Consider the following 25338-nt stretch of genomic DNA (forward strand, 5'->3'; position numbering starts at 1 on the left):
GCCAACCAGTCAAGAAGGCAGGGCTTCCCGCCACAGCGCGAGAGCGTCCTGTGGGCCCCCCTCCGTGCGAGAAGGGGCCCTTTGTATCTGCAGCGACTCGAGAGCCATCTTGAGTGCTCTCTGGCCCTCAAAGGAGGCTGGACTCCCTCTCGGCACCCCCAGAGGTTCCCCGAGATCCCCGTGTCCCCACGAGAGCGGAGCCCCGAGTCTCCAGGCGCGGCTCGACAGCGACCCCGCCTCGCCTACGCCACCTCTTCTCGAGAGGGGGGCCGCCGGCTTTGCCTCCACTCGACTGGAATCCCTACTTTCCTTCGCACCTCAAAAGGAGGCCTGTCACTTCTCCTGACGCTCCAGAGGAGGCCCCAAGACACCAGTTCTGGCCCCAAGAACGAAGGTCCCCAAGGAAAACCGCAATGGCACATGGGGCCCCATTGCATCGCAGCGAATCGACGGGAAGCCCAGCTGCCCCTGGCAATGGCAAAGGAGGTCGGCACTTCCCAGAGGCAACAAGAGAAGCTCCCTGAGGAGCCTGGCATGGGATCCAGAGAGGCAACCCCCGCCTCCCGCTGCGACTCCAGGAAAAGCACGACCTTCGACCCTGCATTCGAGATGAAGCCCGATTTCCCCTTACTGTGACCCGAGAGAAAGGCTGAGTCCCCGCGGCTCCCTTGATGCCACCCCAGAGATGCCCCGAGAAGCCCATCCGACCTCGAGGGGCACCCCGAGGGTCCTAGCCCTATGCGTGCCGTGCCGCGGACCCTGTGCGCTGCAGCGCCTCCTGGGGAATCCCGAGGCAGCTCCCTCCCCTCGCCGCTCCAAAGGAGGCAACACCACCCCAGTGGGCTAACAGGGGAGACGAGCCAGGGCCCCGCCACAACTCAAGAACCCACCACCGCAAGTCGAGAAAACCCACGTGATGCCACGCCCATTGCGTGAGGAGGCACTTTTCCCGTGCAGGGCATGGAGAGCATGCCCCGGCACCTCTCCCGGCTCAGAACGGGGCTTGACTCCGTGCGGGTGGCACCAGGTTTCCCCCGAGATACCCGTACCAACCCGCCAAGAAGGCAGGGCTTCCCGCCACAGCGCGAGAGCGTCCCGTGGGCCCCCCTCCCTGCGAGAAGGGGCACTTTGTATCTGCAACGACTCGAGAGCCATCCTGAGTGCTCTCTGGCCCTGCAAAGCAGGCTGGACTCCGTCTAGGCAGCCCCAAAGGTTCCCCGAGATCCTCGTGTCCCCACGCGTGTGCAACCCCGAGTCTCCCGGTGCGGCTCGACAGCGACCCCGCCTCTCCTACGCCACCTCTTCTCGAGAGGGGGGCCGCCGGCTTTGCCTCCACTCGACTGGAATTCCTACTTTCCTTCGCACCTGAAGAGGAGGCCTGTCCCTTCTCCTGATGCTCCAGAGGAGGCCCCAAGACAGCAGTTCCGGCCCCAAGTCCAAAGATCCCCAAGGAAGACCGCAATGGCACATGGGGCCCCATTGCATCGCAGCGAATCGACGGGAAGCCCAGCTGCCCCTGGCAATGGTAAAGGAGGCCGGCCGGCACTTCCCAGAGGCAACAAGAGAGGCTCCCTGAGGCGCCTGGCATCGGATCCAGAGAGGCAACCCCCGCCTCCCGCTGCGACTCCAGGAAAAGCACGACCTTCGACCCTGCATTCGAGATGAAGCCCGGTTTCCCCGTCCTGTGACCCGAGAGAAAGGCTGAGTCCCCTCGGCTCCCTTGATGCCACTCCAGAGATGCCCCGAGATGCCCATCCCACCTCGAGGGGCACCCAGAGGGCCCTAGCTCAATGCTTGACGGAGACCCGGTGCACCGCAGCGCCTCCTGGGGAATACCGAGGCGGCTCCCTGCCCTCGCCGCTCCAAAGGAGGCAACACCACCCCACTGGGCTAACAGGGGAGACTGGCCAGGGCCCCGCCACAACTCGAGAACCCACCCTCCGCAAGTCGAGAAAACACACGTGATGCCACGCCCATTGCGTGAGGAGGCACTTTTCCCGTGCAGGGCATGGAGAGCATGCCCCGGCACCTCTCCCGTCTCAGAACGGGGCTTGACTCCGTGCGGGTGACACCAGGTGTCCCCCGAGATACCCGTGCCAACCCGCTAAGGAGGCAGGGCTTCCCGCCACAGCGCGAGAGCGTCCCGTGGGCCCCCCTCCCTGCGAGAAGGGGCCCTTTGTATCTGCAGCGACTCGAGAGCCATCCTGAGTGCTCTCTGGCCCTGCAAAGCAGGCTGGACTCCGTCTAGGCGGCCCCAGAGGTGCCCCGAGATCCCCGTGTCCCCACGCGAGTGGAACCCCGCTTCTCCAGGCACAGTTAGACAGCGATCCCACCTCCCCTACGCCACCTCTTCTCGAGAGGGGGGCCGCAGCTTTGCCTCCACTCGACGGGAATCCCTACTTTCCTTCGCACCTCAAGAGGAGGCCTGTCACTTCTCCTGACGCTCCAGAGGAGGCCCCAAGACACCAGATCCGGCCCCAAGGCCAAAGGTCCCCAAGGAAGCCCGCAATGGCACATGGGGCCACATTCCATTGCAGCGAATCGACGGGAAGCCCAGCTGCCCCTGGCAATGGCAAGGGAGGCCGGCACTTCCCAGAGGCAACAGGAGAAGCTCCCTGAGGAGCCTGGCATGGGATCCAGAGAGGCAACCCCCGCCTCCCGCTGCGACTCCAGGAAAAGCACGACCTTCGACCCTGCATTCGAGATGAAGCCCGGTTTCCCCTTACTGTGACCCGAGAGAAAGGCTGAGTCCCCGCGGCTCCCTTGATGCCACTCCAGAGATGCCCCGAGATGCCCATCCCACTTCGAGGGGCACCCCGAGGGTCCTGGCTCAATGCTTGCCGCGGACCCGGTGCGCTGCAGCGCCTCCTGGGGAAACCCAAGGCGGCTCCCTCCCCTCGCCGCTCCATAGGAGGCACCACGACCCCGCTGGGCTAATAGGGGCGACGGGCCAGGGTCCCCGCCGCAAGTCGAGAACCCACCGCCGCAAGTCGAGAAACCCCATGTGATGCCACGCCCACTGCGTGAGGAGGCGCTTTTCCCTTGCAGGGCGTGGAGACCATGCCCCGGTACCTCTCCCGGCTCAGAACAGGGCTTCACTCCGTGCGGCCGACACCAGGTGTCCCCCGAGATAGCCGTGCCAACCGGTCAAGAAGGCAGGGCTTCCCGCCACAGCGCGAGAGCGTCCTGTGGGCCCCCCTCCGTGCGAGAAGGGGCCCTTTGTATCTGCAGCGACTCGAGAGCCATCTTGAGTGCTCTCTGGCCCTCAAAGGAGGCTGGACTCCCTCTAGGCGCCCCCAGAGGTTCCCCGAGATCCCCGTGTCCCCACGAGAGCGGAGCCCCGAGTCTCCAGGCGCGGCTCGACAGCGACCCCCGCCTCGCCTACGCCACCTCTTCTCGAGAGGGGGGCCGCCGGCTTTGCCTCCACTCGACTGGAATCCCTACTTTCCTTCGCACCTCAAAAGGAGGCCTGTCACTTCTCCTGACGCTCCAGAGGAGGCCCCAAGACACCAGTTCTGGCCCCAAGAACGAAGGTCCCCAAGGAAAACCGCAATGGCACATGGGGCCCCATTGCATCGCAGCGAATCGACGGGAAGCCCAGCTGCCCCTGGCAATGGCAAAGGAGGTCGGCACTTCCCAGAGGCAACAAGAGAAGCTCCCTGAGGAGCCTGGCATGGGATCCAGAGAGGCAACCCCCGCCTCCCGCTGCGACTCCAGGAAAAGCACGACCTTCGACCCTGCATTCGAGATGAAGCCCGATTTCCCCTTACTGTGACCCGAGAGAAAGGCTGAGTCCCCGCGGCTCCCTTGATGCCACCCCAGAGATGCCCCGAGAAGCCCATCCGACCTCGAGGGGCACCCCGAGGGTCCTAGCCCTATGCGTGCCGTGCCGCGGACCCTGTGCGCTGCAGCGCCTCCTGGGGAATCCCGAGGCAGCTCCCTCCCCTCGCCGCTCCAAAGGAGGCAACACCACCCCAGTGGGCTAACAGGGGAGACGAGCCAGGGCCCCGCCACAACTCAAGAACCCACCACCGCAAGTCGAGAAAACCCACGTGATGCCACGCCCATTGCGTGAGGAGGCACTTTTCCCGTGCAGGGCATGGAGAGCATGCCCCGGCACCTCTCCCGGCTCAGAACGGGGCTTGACTCCGTGCGGGTGGCACCAGGTTTCCCCCGAGATACCCGTACCAACCCGCCAAGAAGGCAGGGCTTCCCGCCACAGCGCGAGAGCGTCCCGTGGGCCCCCCTCCCTGCGAGAAGGGGCACTTTGTATCTGCAACGACTCGAGAGCCATCCTGAGTGCTCTCTGGCCCTGCAAAGCAGGCTGGACTCCGTCTAGGCAGCCCCAAAGGTTCCCCGAGATCCTCGTGTCCCCACGCGAGTGCAACCCCGAGTCTCCCGGCGCGGCTCGACAGCGACCCCGCCTCTCCTACGCCACCTCTTCTCGAGAGGGGGGCCGCCGGCTTTGCCTCCACTCGACTGGAATTCCTACTTTCCTTCGCACCTGAAGAGGAGGCCTGTCCCTTCTCCTGATGCTCCAGAGGAGGCCCCAAGACAGCAGTTCCGGCCCCAAGTCCAAAGATCCCCAAGGAAGACCGCAATGGCACATGGGGCCCCATTGCATCACAGCGAATCGACGGGAAGCCCAGCTGCCCCTGGCAATGGTAAAGGAGGCCGGCCGGCACTTCCCAGAGGCAACAAGAGAGGCTCCCTGAGGCGCCTGGCATGGGATCCAGAGAGGCAACCCCCGCCTCCCGCTGCGACTCCAGGAAAAGCACGACCTTCGACCCTGCATTCGAGATGAAGCCCGGTTTCCCCGTCCTGTGACCCGAGAGAAAGGCTGAGTCCCCTCGGCTCCCTTGATGCCACTCCAGAGATGCCCCGAGATGCCCATCCCACCTCGAGGGGCACCCAGAGGGCCCTAGCTCAATGCTTGACGGAGACCCGGTGCACCGCAGCGCCTCCTGGGGAATACCGAGGCGGCTCCCTGCCCTCGCCGCTCCAAAGGAGGCAACACCACCCCACTGGGCTAACAGGGGAGACTGGCCAGGGCCCCGCCACAACTCGAGAACCCACCACCGCAAGTCGGGAAAACCAACGTGATGCCACGCCCATTGCGTGAGGAGGTACTTTTCCCGTGCAGGGCATGGAGAGCATGCCCCGGCACCTCTCCCGGCTCAGAACGGGGCTTGACTCCATGCGGGTGACACCAGGTGTCCCCCGAGATACCCATGCCAACCCGCTAAGAAGGCAGGGCTTCCCGCCACAGCGCGAGAGCGTCCCGTGGGCCCCCCTCCCTGCGAGAAGGGGCCCTTTGTATCTGCAGCGACTCGAGAGCCATCCTGAGTGCTCTCTGGCCCTGCAAAGCAGGCTGGACTCCGTCTAGGCGGCCCCAGAGGTGCCCCGAGATCCCCGTGTCCCCACGCGAGTGGAACCCCGCGTCTCCAGGCACAGTTAGACAGCGATCCCACCTCCCCTACGCCACCTCTTCTCGAGAGGGGGGCCGCCGGCTTTGCCTCCACTCGACGGGAATCCCTACTTTCCTTCGCACCTCAAGAGGAGGCCTGTCACTTCTCCTGACGCTCCAGAGGAGGCCCCAAGACACCAGATCCGGCCCCAAGGCCAAAGGTCCCCAAGGAAGCCCGCAATGGCACATGGGGCCACATTCCATTGCAGCGAATCGACGGGAAGCCCAGCTGCCCCTGGCAATGGCAAGGGAGGCCGGCACTTCCCAGAGGCAACAGGAGAAGCTCCCTGAGGAGCCTGGCATGGGATCCAGAGAGGCAACCCCCGCCTCCCGCTGCGACTCCAGGAAAAGCACGACCTTCGACCCTGCATTCGAGATGAAGCCCGGTTTCCCCTTACTGTCACCCGAGAGAAAGGCTGAGTCCCCGCGGCTCCCTTGATGCCACTCCAGAGATGCCCCGAGATGCCCATCCCACCTCGAGGGGCACCCCGAGGGTCCTAGCTCAATGCTTGCCGCGGACCCGGTGCGCTGCAGCGCCTCCTGGGGAAACCCAAGGCGGCTCCCTCCCCTCGCCGCTCCATAGGAGGCACCACGACCCCGCTGGGCTAATAGGGGCGACGGGCCAGGGTCCCCGCCGCAACTCGAGAACCCACCGCCGCAAGTCGAGAAACCCCACGTGATGCCACGCCCACTGCGTGAGGAGGCGCTTTTCCCTTGCAGGGCGTAGAGAGCATGCCCCGGTACCTCTCCCGGCTCAGAACGGGGCTTCACTCCGTGCGGCCGACACCAGGTGTCCCCCGAGATAGCCGTGCCAACCGGTCAAGAAGGCAGGGCTTCCCGCCACAGCGCGAGAGCGTCCTGTGGGCCCCCCTCCGTGCGAGAAGGGGCCCTTTGTATCTGCAGCGACTCGAGAGCCATCTTGAGTGCTCTCTGGCCCTCAAAGGAGGCTGGACTCCCTCTCGGCGCCCCCAGAGGTTCCCCGAGATCCCCGTGTCCCCACGAGAGCGGAGCCCCGAGTCTCCAGGCGCGGCTCGACAGCGACCCCGCCTCGCCTACGCCACCTCTTCTCGAGAGGGGGGCCGCCGGCTTTGCCTCCACTCGACTGGAATCCCTACTTTCCTTCGCACCTCAAAAGGAGGCCTGTCACTTCTCCTGACGCTCCAGAGGAGGCCCCAAGACACCAGTTCTGGCCCCAAGAACGAAGGTCCCCAAGGAAAACCGCAATGGCACATGGGGCCCCATTGCATCGCAGCGAATCGACGGGAAGCCCAGCTGCCCCTGGCAATGGCAAAGGAGGTCGGCACTTCCCAGAGGCAACAAGAGAAGCTCCCTGAGGAGCCTGGCATGGGATCCAGAGAGGCAACCCCCGCCTCCCGCTGCGACTCCAGGAAAAGCACGACCTTCGACCCTGCATTCGAGATGAAGCCCGATTTCCCCTTACTGTGACCCGAGAGAAAGGCTGAGTCCCCGCGGCTCCCTTGATGCCACCCCAGAGATGCCCCGAGAAGCCCATCCGACCTCGAGGGGCACCCCGAGGGTCCTAGCCCTATGCGTGCCGTGCCGCGGACCCTGTGCGCTGCAGCGCCTCCTGGGGAATCCCGAGGCAGCTCCCTCCCCTCGCCGCTCCAAAGGAGGCAACACCACCCCAGTGGGCTAACAGGGGAGACGAGCCAGGGCCCCGCCACAACTCAAGAACCCACCACCGCAAGTCGAGAAAACCCACGTGATGCCACGCCCATTGCGTGAGGAGGCACTTTTCCCGTGCAGGGCATGGAGAGCATGCCCCGGCACCTCTCCCGGCTCAGAACGGGGCTTGACTCCGTGCGGGTGGCACCAGGTTTCCCCCGAGATACCCGTACCAACCCGCCAAGAAGGCAGGGCTTCCCGCCACAGCGCGAGAGCGTCCCGTGGGCCCCCCTCCCTGCGAGAAGGGGCACTTTGTATCTGCAACGACTCGAGAGCCATCCTGAGTGCTCTCTGGCCCTGCAAAGCAGGCTGGACTCCGTCTAGGCAGCCCCAAAGGTTCCCCGAGATCCTCGTGTCCCCACGCGAGTGCAACCCCGAGTCTCCCGGCGCGGCTCGACAGCGACCCCGCCTCTCCTACGCCACCTCTTCTCGAGAGGGGGGCCGCCGGCTTTGCCTCCACTCGACTGGAATTCCTACTTTCCTTCGCACCTGAAGAGGAGGCCTGTCCCTTCTCCTGATGCTCCAGAGGAGGCCCCAAGACAGCAGTTCCGGCCCCAAGTCCAAAGATCCCCAAGGAAGACCGCAATGGCACATGGGGCCCCATTGCATCGCAGCGAATCGACGGGAAGCCCAGCTGCCCCTGGCAATGGTAAAGGAGGCCGGCCGGCACTTCCCAGAGGCAACAAGGGAGGCTCCCTGAGGCGCCTGGCATCGGATCCAGAGAGGCAACCCCCGCCTCCCGCTGCGACTCCAGGAAAAGCACGACCTTCGACCCTGCATTCGAGATGAAGCCCGGTTTCCCCGTCCTGTGACCCGAGAGAAAGGCTGAGTCCCCTCGGCTCCCTTGATGCCACTCCAGAGATGCCCCGAGATGCCCATCCCACCTCGAGGGGCACCCAGAGGGCCCTAGCTCAATGCTTGACGGAGACCCGGTGCACCGCAGCGCCTCCTGGGGAATACCGAGGCGGCTCCCTGCCCTCGCCGCTCCAAAGGAGGCAACACCACCCCACTGGGCTAACAGGGGAGACTGGCCAGGGCCCCGCCACAACTCGAGAACCCACCACCGCAAGTCGGGAAAACCCACGTGATGCCACGCCCATTGCGTGAAGAGGCACTTTTCCCGTGCAGGGCATGGAGAGCATGCCCCGGCACCTCTCCCGTCGCAGAACGGGGCTTGACTCCGTGCGGGTGACACCAGGTGTCCCCCGAGATACCCGTGCCAACCCGCTAAGAAGGCAGGGCTTCCCGCCACAGCGCGAGAGCGTCCCGTGGGCCCCCCTCCCTGCGAGAAGGGGCCCTTTGTATCTGCAGCGACTCGAGAGCCATCCTGAGTGCTCTCTGGCCCTGCAAAGCAGGCTGGACTCCGTCTAGGCGGCCCCAGAGGTGCCCCGAGATCCCCGTGTCCCCACGCGAGTGGAACCCCGCGTCTCCAGGCACAGTTAGACAGCGATCCCACCTCCCCTACGCCACCTCTTCTCGAGAGGGGGGCCGCCGGCTTTGCCTCCACTCGACGGGAATCCCTACTTTCCTTCGCACCTCAAGAGGAGGCCTGTCACTTCTCCTGACGCTCCAGAGGAGGCCCCAAGACACCAGATCCGGCCCCAAGGCCAAAGGTCCCCAAGGAAGCCCGCAATGGCACATGGGGCCACATTCCATTGCAGCGAATCGACGGGAAGCCCAGCTGCCCCTGGCAATGGCAAGGGAGGCCGGCACTTCCCAGAGGCAACAGGAGAAGCTCCCTGAGGAGCCTGGCATGGGATCCAGAGAGGCAACCCCCGCCTCCCGCTGCGACTCCAGGAAAAGCACGACCTTCGACCCTGCATTCGAGATGAAGCCCGGTTTCCCCTTACTGTGACCCGAGAGAAAGGCTGAGTCCCCGCGGCTCCCTTGATGCCACTCCAGAGATGCCCCGAGATGCCCATCCCACCTCGAGGGGCACCCCGAGGGTCCTAGCTCAATGCTTGCCGCGGACCCGGTGCGCTGCAGCGCCTCCTGGGGAAACCCAAGGCGGCTCCCTCCCCTCGCCGCTCCATAGGAGGCACCACGACCCCGCTGGGCTAATAGGGGCGACGGGCCAGGGTCCCCGCCGCAACTCGAGAACCCACCGCCGCAAGTCGAGAAACCCCACGTGATGCCACGCCCACTGCCTGAGGAGGCGTTTTTTCCCTTGCAGGGCGTGGAGAGCATGCCCCGGTACCTCTCCCGGCTCAGAACGGGGCTTCACTCCGTGCGGCCGACACCAGGTGTCCCCCGAGATAGCCGTGCCAACCGGTCAAGAAGGCAGGGCTTCCCGCCACAGCGCGAGAGCGTCCTGTGGGCCCCCCTCCGTGCGAGAAGGGGCCCTTTGTATCTGCAGCGACTCGAGAGCCATCTTGAGTGCTCTCTGGCCCTCAAAGGAGGCTGGACTCCCTCTCGGCGCCCCCAGAGGTTCCCCGAGATCCCCGTGTCCCCACGAGAGCGGAGCCCCGAGTCTCCAGGCGCGGCTCGACAGCGACCCCGCCTCGCCTACGCCACCTCTTCTCGAGAGGGGGGCCGCCGGCTTTGCCTCCACTCGACTGGAATCCCTACTTTCCTTCGCACCTCAAAAGGAGGCCTGTCACTTCTCCTGACGCTCCAGAGGAGGCCCCAAGACACCAGTTCTGGCCCCAAGAACGAAGGTCCCCAAGGAAAACCGCAATGGCACATGGGGCCCCATTGCATCGCAGCGAATCGACGGGAAGCCCAGCTGCCCCTGGCAATGGCAAAGGAGGTCGGCACTTCCCAGAGGCAACAAGAGAAGCTCCCTGAGGAGCCTGGCATGGGATCCAGAGAGGCAACCCCCGCCTCCCGCTGCGACTCCAGGAAAAGCACGACCTTCGACCCTGCATTCGAGATGAAGCCCGATTTCCCCTTACTGTGACCCGAGAGAAAGGCTGAGTCCCCGCGGCTCCCTTGATGCCACCCCAGAGATGCCCCGAGAAGCCCATCCGACCTCGAGGGGCACCCCGAGGGTCCTAGCCCTATGCGTGCCGTGCCGCGGACCCTGTGCGCTGCAGCGCCTCCTGGGGAATCCCGAGGCAGCTCCCTCCCCTCGCCGCTCCAAAGGAGGCAACACCACCCCAGTGGGCTAACAGGGGAGACGAGCCAGGGCCCCGCCACAACTCAAGAACCCACCACCGCAAGTCGAGAAAACCCACGTGATGCCACGCCCATTGCGTGAGGAGGCACTTTTCCCGTGCAGGGCATGGAGAGCATGCCCCGGCACCTCTCCCGGCTCAGAACGGGGCTTGACTCCGTGCGGGTGGCACCAGGTTTCCCCCGAGATACCCGTACCAACCCGCCAAGAAGGCAGGGCTTCCCGCCACAGCGCGAGAGCGTCCCGTGGGCCCCCCTCCCTGCGAGAAGGGGCACTTTGTATCTGCAACGACTCGAGAGCCATCCTGAGTGCTCTCTGGCCCTGCAAAGCAGGCTGGACTCCGTCTAGGCAGCCCCAAAGGTTCCCCGAGATCCTCGTGTCCCCACGCGAGTGCAACCCCGAGTCTCCCGGCGCGGCTCGACAGCGACCCCGCCTCTCCTACGCCACCTCTTCTCGAGAGGGGGGCCGCCGGCTTTGCCTCCACTCGACTGGAATTCCTACTTTCCTTCGCACCTGAAGAGGAGGCCTGTCCCTTCTCCTGATGCTCCAGAGGAAGCCCCAAGACAGCAGTTCCGGCCCCAAGTCCAAAGATCCCCAAGGAAGACCGCAATGGCACATGGGGCCCCATTGCATCGCAGCGAATCGACGGGAAGCCCAGCTGCCCCTGGCAATGGTAAAGGAGGCCGGCCGGCACTTCCCAGAGGCAACAAGAGAGGCTCCCTGAGGCGCCTGGCATCGGATCCAGAGAGGCAACCCCCGCCTCCTGCTGCGACTCCAGGAAAAGCACGACCTTCGACCCTGCATTCGAGATGAAGCCCGGTTTCCCCGTCCTGTGACCCGAGAGAAAGGCTGAGTCCCCTCGGCTCCCTTGATGCCACTCCAGAGATGCCCCGAGATGCCCATCCCACCTCGAGGGGCACCCAGAGGGCCCTAGCTCAATGCTTGACGGAGACCCGCTGCACCGCAGCGCCTCCTGGGGAATACCGAGGCGGCTCCCTGCCCTCGCCGCTCCAAAGGAGGCAACACCACCCCACTGGGCTAACAGGGGAGACTGGCCAGGGCCCCGCCACAACTCGAGAACCCACCGCCGCAAGTCGGGAAAACCCACGTGATGCCACGCCCATTGCGTGAGGAGGCACTTTTCCCGTGCAGGGCATGGAGAGCATGCCCCGGCACCTCTCCCGTCTCAGAACGGGGCTTGACTCCGTGCGGGTGACACCAGGTGTCCCCCGAGATACCCGTGCCAACCCGCTAAGAAGGCAGGGCTTCCCGCCACAGCGCGAGAGCGTCCCGTGGGCCCCCCTCCCTGCGAGAAGGGGCCCTTTGTATCTGCAGCGACTCGAGAGCCATCCTGAGTGCTCTCTGGCCCTGCAAAGCAGGCTGGACTCCGTCTAGGCGGCCCCAGAGGTGCCCCGAGATCCCCGTGTCCCCACGCGAGTGGAACCCCGCGTCTCCAGGCACAGTTAGACAGCGATCCCACCTCCCCTACGCCACCTCTTCTCGAGAGGGGGGCCGCCGGCTTTGCCTCCACTCGACGGGAATCCCTACTTTCCTTCGCACCTCAAGAGGAGGCCTGTCACTTCTCCTGACGCTCCAGATCCGGCCCCAAGGCCAAAGGTCCCCAAGGAAGCCCGCAATGGCACATGGGGCCACATTCCATTGCAGCGAATCGACGGGAAGCCCAGCTGCCCCTGGCAATGGCAAGGGAGGCCGGCACTTCCCAGAGGCAACAGGAGAAGCTCCCTGAGGAGCCTGGCATGGGATCCAGAGAGGCAACCCCCGCCTCCCGCTGCGACTCCAGGAAAAGCACGACCTTCGACCCTGCATTCGAGATGAAGCCCGGTTTCCCCTTACTGTGACCCGAGAGAAAGGCTGAGTCCCCGCGGCTCCCTTGATGCCACTCCAGAGATGCCCCGAGATGCCCATCCCACCTCGAGGGGCACCCCGAGGGTCCTAGCTCAATGCTTGCCGCGGACCCGGTGCGCTGCAGCGCCTCCTGGGGAAACCCAAGGCGGCTCCCTCCCCTCGCCGCTCCATAGGAGGCACCACGACCCCGCTGGGCTAATAGGGGCGACGGGCCAGGGTCATCGCCGCAACTCGAGAACCCACCGCCGCAAGTCGAGAAACCCCACGTGATGCCACGCCCACTGCGTGAGGAGGCGCTTTTCCCTTGCAGGGCGTGGAGAGCATGCCCCGGTACCTCTCCCGGCTCAGAACGGGGCTTCACTCCGTGCGGCCGACACCAGGTGTCCCCCGAGATAGCCGTGCCAACCGGTCAAGAAGGCAGGGCTTCCCGCCACAGCGCGAGAGTTTCCTGTGGGCCCCCCTCCGTTCGAGAAGGGGCCCTTTGTATCTGCAGCGACTCGAGAGCCATCTTGAGTGCTCTCTGGCCCTCAAAGGAGGCTGGACTCCCTCTCGGCGCCCCCAGAGGTTCCCCGAGATCCCCGTGTCCCCACGAGAGCGGAGCCCCGAGTCTCCAGGCGCGGCTCGACAGCGACCCCGCCTCGCCTACGCCACCTCTTCTCGAGAGGGGGGCCGCCGGCTTTGCCTCCACTCGACTGGAATCCCTACTTTCCTTCGCACCTCAAAAGGAGGCCTGTCACTTCTCCTGACGCTCCAGAGGAGGCCCCAAGACACCAGTTCTGGCCCCAAGAACGAAGGTCCCCAAGGAAAACCGCAATGGCACATGGGGCCCCATTGCATCGCAGCGAATTGACGGGAAGCCCAGCTGCCCCTGGCAGTGGCAAAGGAGGTCGGCACTTCCCAGAGGCAACAAGAGAAGCTCCCTGAGGAGCCTGGCATGGGATCCAGAGAGGCAACCCCCGCCTCCCGCTGCGACTCCAGGAAAAGCACGACCTTCGACCCTGCATTCGAGATGAAGCCCGATTTCCCCTTAATGTGACCCGAGAGAAAGGCTGAGTCCCCGCGGCTCCCTTGATGCCACCCCAGAGATGCCCCGAGAAGCCCATCCGACCTCGAGGGGCACCCCGAGGGTCCTAGCCCTATGCGTGCCTTGCCGCGGACCCTGTGCGCTGCAGCGCCTCCTGGGGAATCCAGAGGCAGCTCCCTCCCCTCGCCGCTCCAAAGGAGGCAACACCACCCCAGTGGGCTAACAGGGGAGACGAGCCAGAGCCCCGCCACAACTCAAGAACCCACCACCGCAAGTCGAGAAAACCCACGTGATGCCACGCCCATTGCGTGAGGAGGCACTTTTCCCGTGCAGGGCATGGAGAGCATGCCCCGGCACCTCTCCCGGCTCACAACGGGGCTTGACTCCGTGCGGGTGGCACCAGGTTTCCCCCGAGATACCCGTACCAACCCGCCAAGAAGGCAGGGCTTCCCGCCACAGCGCGAGAGCGTCCCGTGGGCCCCCCTCCCTGCGAGAAGGGGCACTTTGTATCTGCAACGACTCGAGAGCCATCCTGAGTGCTCTCTGGCCCTGCAAAGCAGGCTGGACTCCGTCTAGGCAGCCCCAAAGGTTCCCCGAGATCCTCGTGTCCCCACGCGAGTGCAACCCCGAGTCTCCCGGCGCGGCTCGACAGCGACCCCGCCTCTCCTACGCCACCTCTTCTCGAGAGGGGGGCCGCCGGCTTTGCCTCCACTCGACTGGAATTCCTACTTTCCTTCGCACCTGAAGAGGAGGCCTGTCCCTTCTCCTGATGCTCCAGAGGAGGCCCCAAGACAGCAGTTCCGGCCCCAAGTCCAAAGATCCCCAAGGAAGACCGCAATGGCACATGGGGCCCCATTGCATCGCAGCGAATGGACGGGAAGCCCAGCTGCCCCTGGCAATGGTAAAGGAGGCCGGCCGGCACTTCCCAGAGGCAACAAGAGAGGCTCCCTGAGGCGCCTGGCATCGGACCCAGAGAGGCAACCCCCGCCTCCCGCTGCGACTCCAGGAAAAGCACGACCTTCGACCCTGCATTCGAGATGAAGCCCGGTTTCCCCGTCCTGTGACCCGAGAGAAAGGCTGAGTCCCCTCGGCTCCCTTGATGCCACTCCAGAGATGCCCCGAGATGCCCATCCCACCTCGAGGGGCACCCCGAGGGCCCTAGCTCAATGCTTGACGGAGACCCGGTGCACCGCAGTGCCTCCTGGGGAATACCGAGGCGGCTCCCTGCCCTCGCCGCTCCAAAGGAGGCAACACCACCCCACTGGGCTAACAGGGGACACTGGCCAGGGCCCCGCCACAACTCGAGAACCCACCGCCGCAAGTCGAGAAAACCCACGTGATGCCACGCCCATTGCGTGAGGAGGCACTTTTCCCGTGCAGGGCATGGAGAGCATGCCCCGGCACCTCTCCCGTCTCAGAACGGGGCTTGACTCCGTGCGGGTGGCACCAGGTTTCCCCCGAGATACCCGTACCAACCCGCCAAGAAGGCAGGGCTTCCCGCCACAGCGCGAGAGCGTCCCGTGGGCCCCCCTCCCTGCGAGAAGGGGCACTTTGTATCTGCAACGACTCGAGAGCCATCCTGAGTGCTCTCTGGCCCTGCAAAGCAGGCTGGACTCCGTCTAGGCAGCCCCAAAGGTTCCCCGAGATCCTCGTGTCCCCACACGAGTGGAACCCCGAGTCTCCCGGCGCGGCTCGACAGCGACCCCGCCTCTCCTACGCCACCTCTTCTCGAGAGGGGGGCCGCCGGCTTTGCCTCCACTCGACTGGAATTCCTACTTTCCTTCGCACCTGAGGAGGAGGCCTGTCCCTTCTCCTGATGCTCCAGAGGAGGCCCCAAGACAGCAGTTCCGGCCCCAAGTCCAAAGATCCCCAAGGAAGACCGCAATGGCACATGGGGCCCCATTGCATCGCAGCGAATGGACGGGAAGCCCAGCTGCCCTTGGCAATGGTAAAGGAGGTCGGCCGGCACTTCCCAGAGGCAACAAGAGAGGCTCCCTGAGGCGCCTGGCATCGGATCCAGAGAGGCAACCCCCGCCTCCCGCTGCGACTCCAGGAAAAGCACGACCTTCGACCCTGCATTCGAGATGAAGCCCGGTTTCCCCGTGCTGTGACCCGAGAGAAAGGCTGAGTCCCCTCGGCTCCCTTGATGCCACTCCAGAGATGCCCCGAGATGCCCATCCCACCTCGAGGGGCACCCCGAGGGCCCTAGCTCAATGCTTGACGGAGACCCGGTGCACCGCAGCGCCTCCTGGGGAATACCGAGGCGGCTCCCTGCCCTCGCCGCTCCAAAGGAGGCAACACCACCCCACTGGGCTAACAGGGGAGACTGGCCAGGGCCCCGCCACAACTCGAGAACCCACCGCCGCAAGTCGAGAAAACCCACGTGATGCCACGCCCATTGCGTGAGGAGGCACTTTTCCCGTGCAGGGCATGGAGAGCATGCCCCGGCACCTCTCCCGTCTCAGAACGGGGCTTGACTCCGTGCGGGTGACACCAGGTGTCCCCCGAGATACCCGTGCCAACCCGCTAAGAAGGCAGGGCTTCCCGCCACAGCGCGAGAGCGTCCCGTGGGCCCCCCTCCCTGCGAGAAGGGGCCCTTTGTATCTGCAGCGACTCGAGAGCCATCCTGAGTGCTCTCTGGCCCTGCAAAGCAGGCTGGACTCCGTCTAGGCGGCCCCAGAGGTGCCCCGAGATCCCCGTGTCCCTACGCGAGTGGAACCCCGCGTCTCCAGGCACAGTTAGACAGCGATCCCACCTCCCCTACGCCACCTCTTCTCGAGAGGGGGGCCGCCGGCTTTGCCTCCACTCGACGGGAATCCCTACTTTCCTTCGCACCTCAAGAGGAGGCCTGTCACTTCTCCTGACGCTCCAGAGGAGGCCCCAAGACACCAGATCCGGCCCCAAGGCCAAAGGTCCCCAAGGAAGCCCGCAATGGCACATGGGGCCACATTCCATTGCAGCGAATCGACGGGAAGCCCAGCTGCCCCTGGCAATGGCAAGGGAGGCCGGCACTTCCCAGAGGCAAAAGGAGAAGCTCCCTGAGGAGCCTGGCATGGGATCCAGAGAGGCAACCCCCGCCTCCCGCTGCGACTCCAGGAAAAGCACGACCTTCGACCCTGCATTCGAGATGAAGCCCGGTTTCCCCTTACTGTGACCCGAGAGAAAGGCTGAGTCCCCGCGGCTCCCTTGATGCCACTCCAGAGATGCCCCGAGATGCCCATCCCACCTCGAGGGGCACCCCGAGGGTCCTAGCTCAATGCTTGCCGCGGACCCGGTGCGCTGCAGCGCCTCCTGGGGAAACCCAAGGCGGCTCCCTCCCCTCGCCGCTCCATAGGAGGCACCACGACCCCCCTGGGCTAATAGGGGCGACGGGCCAGGGTCCCCGCCGCAACTCGAGAACCCACCGCCGCAAGTCAAGAAACCCCACGTGATGCCACGCCCACTGCGTGAGGAGGCGCTTTTCCCTTGCAGGGCGTGGAGAGCATGCCCCGGTACCTCTCCCGGCTCAGAACGGGGCTTCACTCCGTGCGGCCGACACCAGGTGTCCCCCGAGATAGCCGTGCCAACCGGTCAAGAAGGCAGGGCTTCCCGCCACAGCGCGAGAGCGTCCTGTGGGCCCCCCTCCGTGCGAGAAGGGGCCCTTTGTATCTGCAGCGACTCGAGAGCCATCTTGAGTGCTCTCTGGCCCTCAAAGGAGGCTGGACTCCCTCTCGGCGCCCCCAGAGGTTCCCCGAGATCCCCGTGTCCCCACGAGAGCGGAGCCCCGAGTCTCCAGGCGCGGCTCGACAGCGACCCCGCCTCGCCTACGCCACCTCTTCTCGAGAGGGGGGCCGCCGGCTTTGCCTCCACTCGACTGGAATCCCTACTTTCCTTCGCACCTCAAAAGGAGGCCTGTCACTTCTCCTGACGCTCCAGAGGAGGCCCCAAGACACCAGTTCTGGCCCCAAGAACGAAGGTCCCCAAGGAAAACCGCAATGGCACATGGGGCCCCATTGCATCGCAGCGAATCGACGGGAAGCCCAGCTGCGCCTGGCAATGGCAAAGGAGGTCGGCACTTCCCAGAGGCAACAAGAGAAGCTCCCTGAGGAGCCTGGCATGGGATCCAGAGAGGCAACCCCCGCCTCCCGCTGCGACTCCAGGAAAAGCACGACCTTCGACCCTGCATTCGAGATGAAGCCCGATTTCCCCTTACTGTGACCCGAGAGAAAGGCTGAGTCCCCGCGGCTCCCTTGATGCCACCCCAGAGATGCCCCGAGAAGCCCATCCGACCTCGAGGGGCACCCCGAGGGTCCTAGCCCTATGCGTGCCGTGCCGCGGACCCTGTGCGCTGCAGCGCCTCCTGGGGAATCCCGAGGCAGCTCCCTCCCCTCGCTGCTCCAAAGGAGGCAACACCACCCCAGTGGGCTAACAGGGGAGACGAGCCAGGGCCCCGCCACAACTCAAGAACCCACCACCGCAAGTCGAGAAAACCCACGTGATGCCACGCCCATTGCGTGAGGAGGCCCTTTTCCCGTGCAGGGCGTGGAGAGCATGCCCCGGCACCTCTCCCGGCTCAGAACGGGGCTTGACTCCGTGCGGGTGGCACCAGGTTTCCCCCGAGATACCCGTACCAACCCGCCAAGAAGGCAGGGCTTCCCGCCACAGCGCGAGAGCGTCCCGTGGGCCCCCCTCCCTGCGAGAAGGGGCACTTTGTATCTGCTACGACTCGAGAGCCATCCTGAGTGCTCTCTGGCCCTGCAAAGCAGGCTGGACTCCGTCTAGGCAGCCCCAAAGGTTCCCCGAGATCCTCGTGTCCCCACGCGAGTGCAACCCCGAGTCTCCCGGCGCGGCTCGACAGCGACCCCGCCTCTCCTACGCCACCTCTTCTCGAGAGGGGGGCCGCCGGCTTTGCCTCCACTCGACTGGAATTCCTACTTTCCTTCGCACCTGAAGAGGAGGCCTGTCCCTTCTCCTGATGCTCCAGAGGAGGCCCCAAGACAGCAGTTCCGGCCCCAAGTCCAAAGATCCCTAAGGAAGACCGCAATGGCACATGGGGCCCCATTGCATCGCAGCGAATCGACGGGAAGCCCAGCTGCCCCTGGCAATGGTAAAGGAGGCCGGCCGGCACTTCCCAGAGGCAACAAGAGAGGCTCCCTGAGGCGCCTGGCATCGGATCCAGAGAGGCAACCCCCGCCTCCCGCTGCGACTCCAGGAAAAGCACGACCTTCGACCCTGCATTCGAGATGAAGCCTGGTTTCCCCGTCCTGTGACCCGAGAGAAAGGCTGTGTCCCCTCGGCTCCCTTGATGCCACTCCAGAGATGCCCCGAGATGCCCATCCCACCTCGAGGGGCACCCCGAGGGCCCTAGCTCAATGCTTGACGGAGACCCGGTGCACCGCAGTGCCTCCTGGGGAATACCGAGGCGGCTCCCTGCCCTCGCCGCTCCAAAGGAGGCAACACCACCCCACTGGGCTAACAGGGGACACTGGCCAGGGCCCCGCCACAACTCGAGAACCCACCGCCGCAAGTCGAGAAAACCCACGTGATGCCACGCCCATTGCGTGAGGAGGCACTTTTCCCGTGCAGGGCATGGAGAGCATGCCCCGGCACCTCTCCCGGCTCAGAACGGGGCTTGACTCCGTGCGGGTGGCACCAGGTTTCCCCCGAGATACCCGTACCAACCCGCCAAGAAGGCAGGGCTTCCCGCCACAGCGCGAGAGCGTCCCGTGGGCCCCCCTCCCTGCGAGAAGGGGCACTTTGTATCTGCAACGACTCGAGAGCCATCCTGAGTGCTCTCTGGCCCTGCAAAGCAGGCTGGACTCCGTCTAGGCAGCCCCAAAGGTTCCCCGAGATCCTCGTGTCCCCACACGAGTGGAACCCCGAGTCTCCCGGCGCGGCTCGACAGCGACCCCGCCTCTCCTACGCCACCTCTTCTCGAGAGGGGGGCCGCCGGCTTTGCCTCCACTCGACTGGAATTCCTACTTTCCTTCGCACCTGAGGAGGAGGCCTGTCCCTTCTCCTGATGCTCCAGAGGAGGCCCCAAGACAGCAGTTCCGGCCCCAAGTCCAAAGATCCCCAAGGAAGACCGCAATGGCACATGGGGCCCCATTGCATCGCAGCGAATGGACGGGAAGCCCAGCTGCCCTTGGCAATGGTAAAGGAGGTCGGCCGGCACTTCCCAGAGGCAACAAGAGAGGCTCCCTGAGGCGCCTGGCATCGGATCCAGAGAGGCAACCCCCGCCTCCCGCTGCGACTCCAGGAAAAGCACGACCTTCGACCCTGCATTCGGGATGAAGCCCGGTTTCCCCTTACTGTGACCCGAGAGAAAGGCTGAGTCCCCGCGGCTCCCTTGATGCCACTCCAGAGATGCCCCGAGATGCCCATCCCACCTCGAGGGGCACCCCGAGGGTCCTAGCTCAATGCTTGCCGCGGACCCGGTGCGCTGCAGCGCCTCCTGGGGAAACCCAAGGCGGCTCCCTCCCCTCGCCGCTCCATAGGAGGCACCACGACCCCGCTGGGCTAATAGGGGCGACGGGCCAGGGTCCCCGCCGCAACTCGAGAACCCACCGCCGCAAGTCGAGAAACCCCACGTGATGCCACGCCCACTGCGTGAGGAGGCGCTTTTCCCTTGCAGGGCGTGGAGAGCATGCCCCGGTACCTCTCCCGGCTCAGAACGGGGCTTCACTCCGTGCGGCCGACACCAGGTGTCCCCCGAGATAGCCGTGCCAACCGGTCAAGAAGGCAGGGCTTCCCGCCACAGCGCGAGAGCGTCCTGTGGGCCCCCCTCCGTGCGAGAAGGGGCCCTTTGTATCTGCAGCGACTCGAGAGCCATCTTGAGTGCTCTCTGGCCCTCAAAGGAGGCTGGACTCCCTCTAGGCGCCCCCAGAGGTTCCCCGAGATCCCCGTGTCCCCACGAGAGCGGAGCCCCGAGTCTCCAGTCGCGGCTCGACAGCGACCCCGCCTCGCCTACGCCACCTCTTCTCGAGAGGGGGGCCGCCGGCTTTGCCTCCACTCGACTGGAACCCCTACTTTCCTTCGCACCTGAAAAGGAGGCCTGTGACTTCTCCTGATGCTCCAGAGGAGGCCCCAAGACAGCAGTTCCGGCCCCAAGTCCAAAGATCCCCAAGGAAGACCGCAATGGCACATGGGGCCCCATTGCATCGCAGCGAATCGACGGGAAGCCCAGCTGCCCCTGGCAATGGTAAAGGAGGCCGGCCGGCACTTCCCAGAGGCAACAAGAGAGGCTCCCTGAGGCGCCTGGCATCGGATCCAGAGAGGCAACCCCCGCCTCCCGCTGCGACTCCAGGAAAAGCACGACCTTCGACCCTGCATTCGAGATGAAGCCCGGTTTCCCCGTCCTGTGACCCGAGAGAAAGGCTGAGTCCCCTCGGCTCCCTTGATGCCACTCCAGAGATGCCCCGAGATGCCCATCCCACCTCGAGGGGCACCCCGAGGGCCCTAGCTCAATGCTTGACGGAGACCCGGTGCACCGCAGCGCCTCCTGGGGAATACCGAGGCGGCTCCCTGCCCTCGCCGCTCCAAAGGAGGCAACACCACCCCACTGGGCTAACAGGGGAGACTGGCCAGGGCCCCGCCACAACTCGAGAACCCACCGCCGCAAGTCGAGAAAACCCACGTGATGCCACGCCCATTGCGTGAGGAGGCACTTTTCCCGTGCAGGGCATGGAGAGCATGCCCCGGCACCTCTCCCGTCTCAGAACGGGGCTTGACTCCGTGCGGGTGACACCAGGTGTCCCCCGAGATACCCGTGCGAACCCGCTAAGAAGGCAGGGCTTCCCGCCACAGCGCGAGAGCGTCCCGTGGGCCCCCCTCCCTGCGAGAAGGGGCCCTTTGTATCTGCAGCGACTCGAGAGCCATCCTGAGTGCTCTCTGGCCCTGCAAAGCAGGCTGGACTCCGTCTAGGCGGCCCCAGAGGTGCCCCGAGATCCCCGTGTCCCCACGCGAGTGGAACCCCGCGTCTCCAGGCACAGTTAGACAGCGATCCCACCTCCCCTACGCCACCTCTTCTCGAGAGGGGGGCCGCCGGCTTTGCCTCCACTCGACGGGAATCCCTACTTTCCTTCGCACCTCAAGAGGAGGCCTGTCACTTCTCCTGACGCTCCAGAGGAGGCCCCAAGACACCAGATCCGGCCCCAAGGCCAAAGGTCCCCAAGGAAGCCCGCAATGGCACATGGGGCCACATTCCATTGCAGCGAATCGACGGGAAGCCCAGCTGCCCCTGGCAATGGCAAGGGAGGCCGGCACTTCCCAGAGGCAACAGGAGAAGCTCCCTGAGGAGCCTGGCATGGGATCCAGAGAGGCAACCCCCGCCTCCCGCTGCGACTCCAGGAAAAGCACGACCTTCGACCCTGCATTCGGGATGAAGCCCGGTTTCCCATTACTGTGACCCGAGAGAAAGGCTGAGTCCCCGCGGCTCCCTTGATGCCACTCCAGAGATGCCCCGAGATGCCCATCCCACCTCGAGGGGCACCCCGAGGGTCCTGGCTCAATGCTTGCCGCGGACCCGGTGCGCTGCAGCGCCTCCTGGGGAAACCCAAGGCGGCTCCCTCCCCTCGCCGCTCCATAGGAGGCACCACGACCCCGCTGGGCTAATAGGGGCGACGGGCCAGGGTCCCCGCCGCAACTCGAGAACCCACCGCCGCAAGTCGAGAAACCCCACGTGATGCCACGCCCACTGCGTGAGGAGGCGCTTTTCCCTTGCAGGGCGTGGAGAGCATGCCCCGGTACCTCTCCCGGCTCAGAACGGGGCTTCACTCCGTGCGGCCGACACCAGGTGTCCCCCGAGATAGCCGTGCCAACCGGTCAAGAAGGCAGGGCTTCCCGCCACAGCGCGAGAGCGTCCTGTGGGCCCCCCTCCGTGCGAGAAGGGGCCCTTTGTATCTGCAGCGACTCGAGAGCCATCTTGAGTGCTCTCTGGCCCTCAAAGGAGGCTGGACTCCCTCTAGGCGCCCCCAGAGGTTCCCCGAGATCCCCGTGTCCCCACGAGAGCGGAGCCCCGAGTCTCCAGGCGCGGCTCGACAGCGACCCCGCCTCGCCTACGCCACCTCTTCTCGAGAGGGGGGCCGCCGGCTTTGCCTCCACTCGACTGGAACCCCTACTTTCCTTCGCACCTCAAAAGGAGGCCTGTCACTTCTCCTGATGCTCCAGAGGAGGCCCCAAGACAGCAGTTCCGGCCCCAAGTCCAAAGATCCCCAAGGAAGACCGCAATGGCACATGGGGCCCCATTGCATCGCAGCGAATCGACGGGAAGCCCAGCTGCCCCTGGCAATGGTAAAGGAGGCCGGCCGGCACTTCCCAGAGGCAACAAGAGAGGCTCCCTGAGGCGCCTGGCATCGGATCCAGAGAGGCAACCCCCGCCTCCCGCTGCGACTCCAGGAAAAGCACGACCTTCGACCCTGCATTCGAGATGAAGCCCGGTTTCCCCGTCCTGTGACCCGAGAGAAAGGCTGAGTCCCCTCGGCTCCCTTGATGCCACTCCAGAGATGCCCCGAGATGCCCATCCCACCTCGAGGGGCACCCCGAGGGCCCTAGCTCAATGCTTGACGGAGACCCGGTGCACCGCAGCGCCTCCTGGGGAATACCGAGGCGGCTCCCTGCCCTCGCCGCTCCAAAGGAGGCAACACCACCCCACTGGGCTAACAGGGGAGACTGGCCAGGGCCCCGCCACAACTCGAGAACCCACCGCCGCAAGTCGAGAAAACCCACGTGATGCCACGCCCATTGCGTGAGGAGGCACTTTTCCCGTGCAGGGCATGGAGAGCATGCCCCGGCACCTCTCCCGTCTCAGAACGGGGCTTGACTCCGTGCGGGTGACACCAGGTGTCCCCCGAGATACCCGTGCCAACCCGCTAAGAAGGCAGGGCTTCCCGCCACAGCGCGAGAGCGTCCCGTGGGCCCCCCTCCCTGCGAGAAGGGGCCCTTTGTATCTGCAGCGACTCGAGAGCCATCCTGAGTGCTCTCTGGCCCTGCAAAGCAGGCTGGACTCCGTCTAGGCGGCCCCAGAGGTGCCCCGAGATCCCCGTGTCCCCACGCGAGTGGAACCCCGCGTCTCCAGGCACAGTTAGACAGCGATCCCACCTCCCCTACGCCACCTCTTCTCGAGAGGGGGGCCGCCGGCTTTGCCTCCACTCGACGGGAATCCCTACTTTCCTTCGCACCTCAAGAGGAGGCCTGTCACTTCTCCTGACGCTCCAGAGGAGGCCCCAAGACACCAGATCCGGCCCCAAGGCCAAAGGTCCCCAAGGAAGCCCGCAATGGCACATGGGGCCACATTCCATTGCAGCGAATCGACGGGAAGCCCAGCTGCCCCTGGCAATGGCAAGGGAGGCCGGCACTTCCCAGAGGCAACAGGAGAAGCTCCCTGAGGAGCCTGGCATGGGATCCAGAGAGGCAACCCCCGCCTCCCGCTGCGACTCCAGGAAAAGCACGACCTTCGACCCTGCATTCGGGATGAAGCCCGGTTTCCCCTTACTGTGACCCGAGAGAAAGGCTGAGTCCCCGCGGCTCCCTTGATGCCACTCCAGAGATGCCCCGAGATGCCCATCCCACCTCGAGGGGCACCCCGAGGGTCCTAGCTCAATGCTTGCCGCGGACCCGGTGCGCTGCAGCGCCTCCTGGGGAAACCCAAGGCGGCTCCCTCCCCTCGCCGCTCCATAGGAGGCACCACGACCCCGCTGGGCTAATAGGGGCGACGGGCCAGGGTCCCCGCCGCAACTCGAGAACCCACCGCCGCAAGTCGAGAAACCCCACGTGATGCCACGCCCACTGCGTGAGGAGGCGCTTTCCCCTTGCAGGGCGTGGAGAGCATGCCCCGGTACCTCTCCCGGCTCAGAACGGGGCTTCACTCCGTGCGGCCGACACCAGGTGTCCCCCGAGATAGCCGTGCCAACCGGTCAAGAAGGCAGGGCTTCCCGCCACAGCGCGAGAGCGTCCTGTGGGCCCCCCTCCGTGCGAGAAGGGGCCCTTTGTATCTGCAGCGACTCGAGAGCCATCTTGAGTGCTCTCTGGCCCTCAAAGGAGGCTGGACTCCCTCTAGGCGCCCCCAGAGGTTCCCCGAGATCCCCGTGTCCCCAAGAGAGCGGAGCCCCGAGTCTCCAGGCGCGGCTCGACAGCGACCCCGCCTCGCCTACGCCACCTCTTCTCGAGAGGGGGGCCGCCGGCTTTGCCTCCACTCGACTGGAACCCCTACTTTCCTTCGCACCTCAAAAGGAGGCCTGTCACTTCTCCTGATGCTCCAGAGGAGGCCCCAAGACAGCAGTTCCGGCCCCAAGTCCAAAGATCCCCAAGGAAGACCGCAATGGCACATGGGGCCCCATTGCATCGCAGCGAATCGACGGGAAGCCCAGCTGCCCCTGGCAATGGTAAAGGAGGCCGGCCGGCACTTCCCAGAGGCAACAAGAGAGGCTCCCTGAGGCGCCTGGCATCTGATCCAGAGAGGCAACCCCCGCCTCCCGCTGCGACTCCAGGAAAAGCACGACCTTCGACCCTGCATTCGAGATGAAGCCCGGTTTCCCCGTCCTGTGACCCGAGAGAAAGGCTGAGTCCCCTCGGCTCCCTTGATGCCACTCCAGAGATGCCCCGAGATGCCCATCCCACCTCGAGGGGCACCCCGAGGGCCCTAGCTCAATGCTTGACGGAGACCCGGTGCACCGCAGCGCCTCCTGGGGAATACCGAGGCGGCTCCCTGCCCTCGCCGCTCCAAAGGAGGCAACACCACCCCACTGGGCTAACAGGGGAGACTGGCCAGGGCCCCGCCACAACTCGAGAACCCACCGCCGCAAGTCGAGAAAACCCACGTGATGCCACGCCCATTGCGTGAGGAGGCACTTTTCCCGTGCAGGGCATGGAGAGCATGCCCCGGCACCTCTCCCGTCTCAGAACGGGGCTTGACTCCGTGCGGGTGACACCAGGTGTCCCCCGAGATACCCGTGCCAACCCGCTAAGAAGGCAGGGCTTCCCGCCACAGCGCGAGAGCGTCCCGTGGGCCCCCCTCCCTGCGAGAAGGGGCCCTTTGTATCTGCAGCGACTCGAGAGCCATCCTGAGTGCTCTCTGGCCCTGCAAAGCAGGCTGGACTCCGTCTAGGCGGCCCCAGAGGTGCCCCGAGATCCCCGTGTCCCCACGCGAGTGGAACCCCGCGTCTCCAGGCACAGTTAGACAGCGATCCCACCTCCCCTACGCCA

Source organism: Giraffa tippelskirchi, chromosome 14, assembly GCF_054371585.1.
Source record: "Giraffa tippelskirchi isolate mGirTip1 chromosome 14, T2T-mGirTip1v1.2.pri, whole genome shotgun sequence".
Classification (NCBI taxonomy): domain Eukaryota; kingdom Metazoa; phylum Chordata; class Mammalia; order Artiodactyla; family Giraffidae; genus Giraffa; species Giraffa tippelskirchi.